Genomic DNA, 9,602 nt, shown 5'->3' with positions numbered 1-9,602 from the left:
GGAAAACCTGGTATGCAGTGATATTAATATTTTTTTGTACAGTCATGGCCAAATGTTTTGAGAATGATTGAAATGTTAATATTTACAAAGTCTACTGCTTCAGTTTTCATAACGGCAATTTGCATATACTCCAGAATGTTATAAAGAGTGATCAGCGTAACAGCAATTAATTGCAAAGTCAATATTTGCCTAGAAAATGAACTTTATCCCCCAAAACACATTTCAACTTCATTGCAGCCCTGCCTTAAAAGGAGCAGCTAACATCGTTTCAGTGATTGCTCCATTAACACAGGTGTGGGTGATGAGGACAGGGCTGGAGATCAATCTGTCATGATTAAGTAAGAATGACACCACTGGACACTTTAAAAAGAGGCTGGTGCTTGGCATCATTGTTTCTCTTCTGTGAACCATGGTTATCTCGAAAGAAACACGTGCAGTCATCATTGCACTGCACAAAAATGGCCTAACAGGAAAGAGAATCGCAGCTAGAAAGATTGCACCTCAGTCAACAATCTATCGCATCATCAAGAACTTCAAGGAGAGAGGTTCCATTGTTGCCAAAAAGGTTCCAGGGCGCCCAAGAAAGACCAGCAAGCGCCAGGACCGTCTCTTAAAAGTGTTTCAGCTGCGGGATCGGGCTACCAGCAGTGCAGAGCTTGCTCAGGAATGGCAGCAGGCAGGTGTGAGTGCATCTGCATGCACTGTGAGGCGGAGACTCTTGGAGCAAGGCCTGGTCTCAAGGAGGGCAGCAAAGAAGCCACTTCTCTCCAGGAAAACATCAGGGACAGACTGATATTCTGCAAAAGGTACAGGGAGTGGACTGCTGAGGACTGGGGTAAAGTCATTTTCTCTGATGAATCCCCTTTCCGATTGTTTGGGACATCTGGAAAACAGCTTGTTCAGAGAAGACGAGGTGAGCGCTACCACCAGTCTTGTCTCATGCCAACTGTAAAGCATCCTGAAACCATTCATGTGTGGGGTTGCTTCTCAGCCAAGGGAGTCAGCTCTCTCACAGTCTTACCTAAAAACACAGCCATGAATAAAGAATGGTACCAGAATGTCCTCCGAGAGCAACTTCTCCCAACCGTCCAAGAGCAGTTTGGTGATGAACAATGCCTTTTCCAGCATGATGGAGCACCTTGCCATAAAGCAAAGGTGATATCTAACTGGCTCAGGGAACAAAACATAGAGATGTTGGGTCCATGGCCTGGAAACTCCCCTGATCTTAATCCCATTGAAAACTTGTGGTCAATCATCAAGAGACGGGTGGACAAACGAAAACCTAGGAATTCTGACAAAATGCAAGCATTGATTGTGCAAGAATGGACTGCTATCAGTCAGGATTTGGTCCAGAAATTGATTGAGAGCATGCCAGGGAGAATTGCAGAGGTCCTGAAGAAGAGGGGTCAACACTGCAAATATTGACTTGCTGCATTAACTCATTCTAACTGTCATTAAAAGCTTTTGTTACTCATAATATGATTGCAATTGTATTTCTGTATGTGATGACAACATCTGACATACACACATGAAAACCAGAGGGCAGCAGATCATGTGAAAATATAATATTTGTGTCATTCTCAATACTTTTGGCCATGACTGTACACTGGGTTACAAGAAAATATTTTTTGGAAGTTGCCCATATTTTTTAACTGAATTAGGATTATTTTGCACCGCTGGTTCCAAAAATGATCCATTTTTCTTAATCAGGTTTTTATTCTAATTTGATTTAGAGAAATTTGATCTTCTGACTAAATTAGTGAAATTTTTGTGACATTATCAGTGCATTTCCTTTAATATTTCTCATTCAAAAATGGTTTTAGGAGGAAAATAATGTTTTCTAACAGAGTGTATTAATTAAATGTTAAAAACTTGGATTTCTGTAAATTGAATAATAAACACTAATACGTGTAAGTACATTCAAATTGAACATTACGTCTTCATTGTGCAAAATTCTCCGTCTCTTTTCTGTCCTGATGGAATCTCTCCTCCTGCTCATCATTGATCCAGATTCTCTAGATGTGAGAACAAGTCCTGCATTTTGATGCTCATGTTGCTCCATAGTTCAGAAAGTTGACCTGATTGAGCAAAATCAACGTGATTTTTGGATTCATCAACATGACCCTGAAACAGATGAAAAACCCCAGACGATACTTTGGCTGTTGATCAGCTGTTTTACTGGTAGTTGCTGTATGTGGTAATGTTAACTAACAATGATCCAGCTCTGGGAGTGGGAGCTATTTAAAGGGACAGTATCATGTGATGGCAACATTTTTTAGCTTTATATTATATTATGATGTCATTCCCTCATTAGAGATGTGCCTAGAGTGTTGCCTTGATTGTTTCATGCATGTTTGAGAAATCTTTTAATCTCCTCAGAGCTCCAGGCTCCAAGCAGATCCTCTGCCTCACAGATCAACCCTCCCCCACTCAGCTCCTACAGACTAGCAGCAGCAGTTAGCAAACACCTGGTGGAACTGAGAGTCTGCTGAGCTCATCATACGAGCTGCTCCTCAGTGCAACGCTCCGAGTAACAGTTGTAAATGGTATCATGGAGGAGCATAGTGATGACAAACTGAAGCAGAAAGAGCAGCAACTTCTTAAAGGGACAGAGGCCACTTTCAACATGTTAAAAGTTTCAACAAAGTCAAAGTTCTCTTCATCTCAAAGTCATGTTTGACATGCAGCTCTGGAAAAAACTAAGACCACTTAAAATGATCAGTTTCTCTGACTTTACTCTTTATAGTTATATGTTTGAGTAAGATGAACATTGTTCTTTTATTCTACAAACTCCTGACAACATGTCTCTGAAATTCCAAGCAACAATTTAGTATTTATTTGCAGAAAATGACAAGTGGTCAAAATAATGAAAAAGATGCCGTGCTTCCTATTGTCACTCTGCTGTGGACAGGTAGAGTTGAAGTTTATGAAAAGCTTTCCATGAGCAAAAATAACTTCAGTCATACAATTATATAATTTTTGTTCCTTGATGCTTATAAAACACTATCATTGCAACAGGCTTTTTCTGTCTCCATAGCTAAAGATAATGCAGACCTTATGCAGGAAGTTCTGCGTTTGTTGGAATTGTGGCCTGATGTCAGTGCAAATCCTGGAATCATTTCAATACAGTAATAATAAAACAGTGCATGTACCCTCTGTCAGGTGTAGGGTTCCAACCGCTGTTAGAGTCTAACATTGTAGCATCAACACATGGACCACTGATTGCATTATGTGTTTTATTAATCAGAAATGGAAAATCTAATGTATAAAAAACAACCTGGAGTTAAGGAGCTGCAGTGCCTAAGTCTGTCATGAAGATGTAAATGAGATTTTACAGAATTTTTAAAATTACATTCAGTGTTTTGTTGAAGCTGAACTACATCCAGCACATCCATGGATAATTTTGTTCAAGATGATTATTTCATAAAATTTAAAAAATAAAAACTGAAAATGTCTTCACACAATTGAGCTTAAAAATATTCGACAGATCCTCATCAGTAGATCACCTGCTTCTGTTGAAGAAATGCTTGAGAAAGATGAGACTTTGTGGAAACCTCACATTTTCTCACATTAAGTGAAATGTGTCTGAGGTTGATCTGTCCATGCCACGCCAACATCAGAGGGAAAATAGTAAATGTGCTCAAGTATGACCTGCTAAAACTAAAAAAAAAACCCACTCTTGCATTGTGTGACCCAGTGGTCAGCAGTAGAGCAAGAGCACCGTATAGAGGCTGCAGTCTTCAAAGCAGTTGTTCCCCATCTCTCTCCTCCCATCCTGTCCAGATACTTATGAATAAGAGCCACAAAAACATAAAAGAAAATTTCTCACTTTAATTCCAGTTTTCCTCTTTTATAAAAAAAAATATTTTCCTTAATCCTTTATAATGAATCTCCAAGTTGATGTTGTAAAACCCTCAACCTGCACATGCACTGAGGTTTCAAGGATCTCAGCAAACACTCAGTTCAACCAACAGGTGGCGCTAAACGTCAAGCCATGGAGCTCAAAGCTGCAGAGCTCCCGCTGCACAAAGAACCACATGCAGTCATATTCAATAAATCAGAACTGTGGTTCTGTTGAGGCTCGTTTGTCAGATCAAAAGTAGCTTTTGAAAATAAACTTTAAGCCGGTATTAAATATACATTTCTGTATTAAAACGGTTTTTATTGATTTTTATTGATTTATTATCTATATTATCTAGTCTTTAATGTCATGTTCTTGTTAGTTGAAAATAAGAATTAAAAAATGAATTATTGGACACATCGTTCTGTGTGGAACGAATCTGTATGCTGTGTTATTCTGTGAGAATTGAATTATTGAAATAAAATCATTCTTTTCTATATTATTCTAATTTATTGGTTATGACTGTATATTCAGTGCATCAGTCAGTAGAATCAAAGTGAATCCTCCAGCAGCTCTCACTGTTCTGCTGCTTGGACTCCAGATTGATGACGGTTAGATTTACCTCCATGTTGAGTGACTCGTGCTCACAGGCCAGATGGAAATCACTCTTCTGATTTCCATTTGATTTTCTGTGTGTTCTGCTGACAAAGGCTTGCTTCTTTCTTTCCACTGGTTGTTTTAGCAGCTAAATGAGGAACAATGAGTCACTTCATTGTGGAGAAGTGAAGTCATCTTCCTTCTCCTGCAAGATATTGTTTGTGTGTGTGCGTGTGTGTGTGTGTGTGTGGTGATACCAGTTTTGTCTCTGGCCCTTTGGTTGTGATGTTTGGTCCGCTGGAAGCTGGAGGGAAATCCACATGGTTTTGTCAAGGCTTCCTTCCACCGACCTGTGGCTTATATTGGCTGTAGAACGTACTAAATCCTCACTTACTGGTGATTTCCCAGAACATTCTTTAATTATCCAAGTGAGCATATCAGGCAGTTTCATGCATATTGTGATTGTTCACAGGCTGCCTGTGGGAGTCGGGCCTGTCATGGTAAACCTGAGAGCTGCTGAGAGCCAGAAACAATCAAACATTCAGAAAGTCTTCATTACAAAAGTGACAAATGCATAAATTGTACAAGAAATAGAAGGAAGATTTTATGTTCAGCCTTTAGCTGTTTTTTCTAGTTGTTGCTACGGAGACAATTTGCTCCCAGGAAACTGTTCTATATTAGGTTCAACGTTCAGTAAAACAGCACTCTAACTGTAGGTGTTTGCATAAGAGTTATTTTTTTACATGGAGCTGCTGATTGCAGCTTATTGTTGCCTAAAATAGTTTGATGTGTGTTTCTGAACACACCATTAAGATCAGTTTGTCATTTTATGACCAATCAGGTGAACTCCTGTAATTTACATAAAAATGATCTCAAATGTTGCATCAGCAGCATTTAGTCTAGAAGTGTCAGAAGACTGGATCACATCCAGAGGAGTCTGGAACCTGCTGGGGTCAGGTTGCTCCGTTAATCTGACCCAGGAACAGTGAAGGCGTTGTGAGGATCTGCTTCCTGCTCAGCTTTACATTAATAAACAGCAAAGCCAGACTGTCATCCCTCTTTACTGTCTCTGGGAGGGAAAGTTCATGTTGCAGTTTCAAACTGCATGAGATTTAGATGTTATCTATGGCATGGTAGCCATGGAAACTGGATGACATAAATAGGCTAGCAAAGGGGCAGGGATGTTGTAGTTTTTAATAATGGACTGAATTTGGGTCATTATTTCTTGCATGTTGGTTCTATAAATTGCATCTTGTGCCACTTAGGACTCCATTAATCTGTGAGTCCCTGGTTGGTGCTCGGAGCCTCCGGCAGCGATTTAAAAACTGAGCCAGACCCTTTACAGGCTGACTGTTTAAACCAGTCTCAAGATTTCGCGTCTGATTCTGTGTTTACTTCACTTCATGTATTATGTAATTACACACTGCAAGTTAGCGATGCTGAGAGTGGGCACGTTAACCGGGCTCATGTACTCATTTACTATTTGGAAAGCCAATCAGCTCCAGCAGTCCCCATTCATAGTTTTACTGCAGGTCCATTTAGAGGAGCACTAATTAAACAGAGTGGTGAGACAGTCGACAACTGCTCCAGCTCTAATGTAACACAACTTAACATGAAATAAAACAAGAGAGTGACTGAGTGCTGCTGAAGCCTTAAAGGGAAAGTCCAGGAATTTAACCCTGTGAGAAAAGATTTACCATCTGACAGATTTCTAGATTAGCTTTTTTGCCTATCTGCAATATTTTGTGTCATCAAAGAAAATATAACAAATTTTTCTAAGAAAATAGACAAATTAGTTAATTAACAAGTAAATACAAAAGGATTTTCAATGATGATTTTATGTATTAACAGAATGGAAGCCTTCCCATTCCCATAACTGCCTCTTTGACACAACAGCAACAGTTGCCATTCAGACCTTAACTGGTTACACTTTATTTAAAGAGGTGTGCATAAGACTGATATGACTCTGTCATAAACATGAAGGAGTCTTCATGAATGTTTATGACTGTTGTCATTAAGTGTTATTTACTAAATAATCACATTTTTAATTCAAAGTTGCATCAAAAGTGTCATTATTTACAAAAACATTTAATGATAACAGTCAAACAGTTATGAAGACTCCTTCATGTTTATGACAGAGTCATATCAGTCTTATGCACTGTCTTTAAAATAAAGCGTTACCCTTTAACTTCATGGTGAAGGAAGTTAAAGGGTCTTCTCTGCAAAATTGTTTAATTTCAGCCTCATGAAATGGTTTTTTAGATTAAGCATTCTCTTTGAGGTCATGCTACAAAATTAACATTTTGTAGACCAAAAAAATCATGTGTGTTATAACAGTTAGTTAGTGGGAGCATATAGATATTAAATAGGAGGGGCCCCAAGATGGAATCCTGGAGTAAAACACCACATGTGATTTTTGTCATCTGAAAAGTTTCCTATTAATTCAAAGAAGTTCCTGATCTTCAGCTAAGACTCCAACCAGTAAAGTACTGCACCACAGTCTGACTCAGTCATGTAATTAGAGGGTCGACAGTCGACTGCAGCACTGTGGGACCAAAATACCTGCACCAGCATGGACACTGGACTAGGACACTATCTTCATTGTAGAGAAGACGGTTCTGTTTTTAGTCACTGGTTTTAGAGCTTCTGTTTATAAGGTCTGGAGAAAAACACCTCGTTTACTATTTGAATCACATCAGGTGTAATGACAGGCAGAACTTTCTTAAAGAACAATGTGGACAAGCTGTAGAGGCAGCAGGAGGAGGAGCTTACACCAGAATGCAGATCAGTCGGCAGCCTGAGGTTTAATGCCTTGCCCAGGAGCACATTAACATGTGACAGCAGGAGGCTGGAATCGGACCTATAATTTTCAAATTGCAAAACAACTAATCTTCCCACTCTGCCACAATTGCCCCAATTTGCTTCAGTTGTTACAGTTAATGAGGCAGGTTATAACAAAGGAACACCCTGTATTTAACATTAACATATTAGGTCTGTTGTGTTCCTGCAGGGTTAGGTATTGGTGTCACTTGCAGTAAACACATGTCGGTTTTGTTATGTCGAAGTCTGAGCAGCTCCAATGATCAGAGTTAGAAGGACCAAAACAAAACGTGTTCCAACTACAGCAGGTCTTCTCTACTGAGTCTCAGTGTGATAATCCAGCTGCAGCTTTCTGCACCAAGCAGTAGAAATACTGAACTACTGTTAGGGTTATACATGTATTTATTGTTTTACCTATTTTTTATGTTAAATGTTCCTAGAGAAAATGGTCTCATTTTTTGGAATGTTACTTGCTTTACAATGAAATTACTACTTTCATTGTAAAGTAATGAGTATAATAAAATTTATACTGATTTGATTGGATGTCTGTCTTTAAACCCACCGTTGAGCACACTGAACAAAACCATGTGACAGTTTTAAACAGGCAGGTAGAGAGGCTGTTTTATCTGTGCACTAGTGTAGAGTTCAGCTGAAAACCCTAAGAGGCTGTTGCACTGAGTCTGTGCAACAGCCAGCAAAGAAGAGGAAATGTCAGTTACAAAACAAATGTTGAAACCAGCTGAAAGTGACATTTTTGAAAATGCAAGTTAATAACAATGAGAAAGTGAAAAAGGTGTTTAGAAGAACAAAAGTGTTGAACTGAAAGTGGCATGTTTCCAACAGATTGATAAAACTCTTACTGAGAAATGTATGCTGAATCTATAATCAACCTTGTTTAGTCCATTTGCCCAGGAAGACTGGTTCAGTTGTGGAGGTGTGAATGAGTAATCAAACTCTGATGAACAAAAAAGCAAACTCAGGTCTGCCTACAAACCAAAGGTCTTGGTTCAGCTGAAGTGAACTCTGGTGTGGTTTGAGTGCATACTTGAACACCAAGTGGACCGGAGACCGCTCCAAAAGCAGGAAGTGGACTACAGCGCTGGGCATAAGTACAACCAAAACAAACATGCTAGCTAGCTACATTTTTTCTTGCATTTCATGCAGAAGGAATTTCTTCTTCAGAGGTGTTGTGTTGTTTCCTTTGGTGGTTTTTGGTGCAGCGCCCCCACAGGTGAGATGGTAAGCAGGTTTCTCTAAAGGTTTGATCTGGTTGAAACAATTCTCTGTGAAGTAAACTGCACCAGCTGCTGCTTTAGTCCCCGATCGAACTGGGTCTAACCGACTGTGAGGTGTGGAAACACTCATAGAAACAGAAGCAGCTATTAAAACAGTTTATTTCAAACATGATCAAACACATTCACAATATTAACAAATCACAACTTGACACATCTACCTTCTCTCTCTGAAAACAACCACTTGTTTGGACATTATTTTTCTGACCGGATGGTCCATCACTTCCACTGAATCAGATGGGTTCATACACTGCACCATGACAACCGGTACATTTCTCTGTCTGCATACCTGTCCACTGTAGGATGAAAGCAAAGAATCTAAACAGAGACAGAGACCTTTTGACTCTCGTTTCGCTCCAATGTGGATCTCAGGAGGAACGTGGGGGCTTCGTGTTTTCACTCTTGACCGTAAACCACCTGACTTAGGTGAGATTCCACCGCGCCACCTCAGCCCTCCCCCTCACCCACATAGTATGTATTTGTGTTTCTGCTGACAAAGTGACATGCACTTGTGTTGACTGTTGAGCAGCTGCCAGCGTGTTGTTGCCTCATACTAACAAACTGTATGAGTAAGAGGTGAAGCATGTGTGTGTTATGGTGAGATGAGGACCTTGTTCGCTTGATGCTCTGACATTGGGAAGTGATGAGGCTAGTGCAATAGCACATAATAAAATGCCTTATTCACAGTCTCATTGCTAGATGACACTTTTTGCTTTTTATACACTGCCAGTTAAAAAACATGATGATATATGCACAAGCGTATGGAGGCCTTTAATAAGCACCACTTCCCTGGGGTCAATTCTACAATTCTTCTGGAGTTCTTGCCCATTCCTCCTGACAGTACTGATGGAACTGAGTCAGGCTTGCTCACACACTTTTAAACTCTGCTCAAAAATGTTGTGGGAGATTAAGCCCAGGGCTTTGTGATGGCCACTCTGAAACATTCATTTTGCTGTCGGTTTGTATCGAAGTGTGCGGTATGTTCAGGGTCGTTGTCCGTTTGGAAGACTTCTCCATGACGCATGTCCTGAGATGTTGCTTCTATATTTTCC

Source organism: Xiphophorus hellerii, chromosome 15, assembly GCF_003331165.1.
Source record: "Xiphophorus hellerii strain 12219 chromosome 15, Xiphophorus_hellerii-4.1, whole genome shotgun sequence".
Taxonomy (NCBI): domain Eukaryota; kingdom Metazoa; phylum Chordata; class Actinopteri; order Cyprinodontiformes; family Poeciliidae; genus Xiphophorus; species Xiphophorus hellerii.
Note: the sequence above shows the minus strand (reverse complement) of the source record.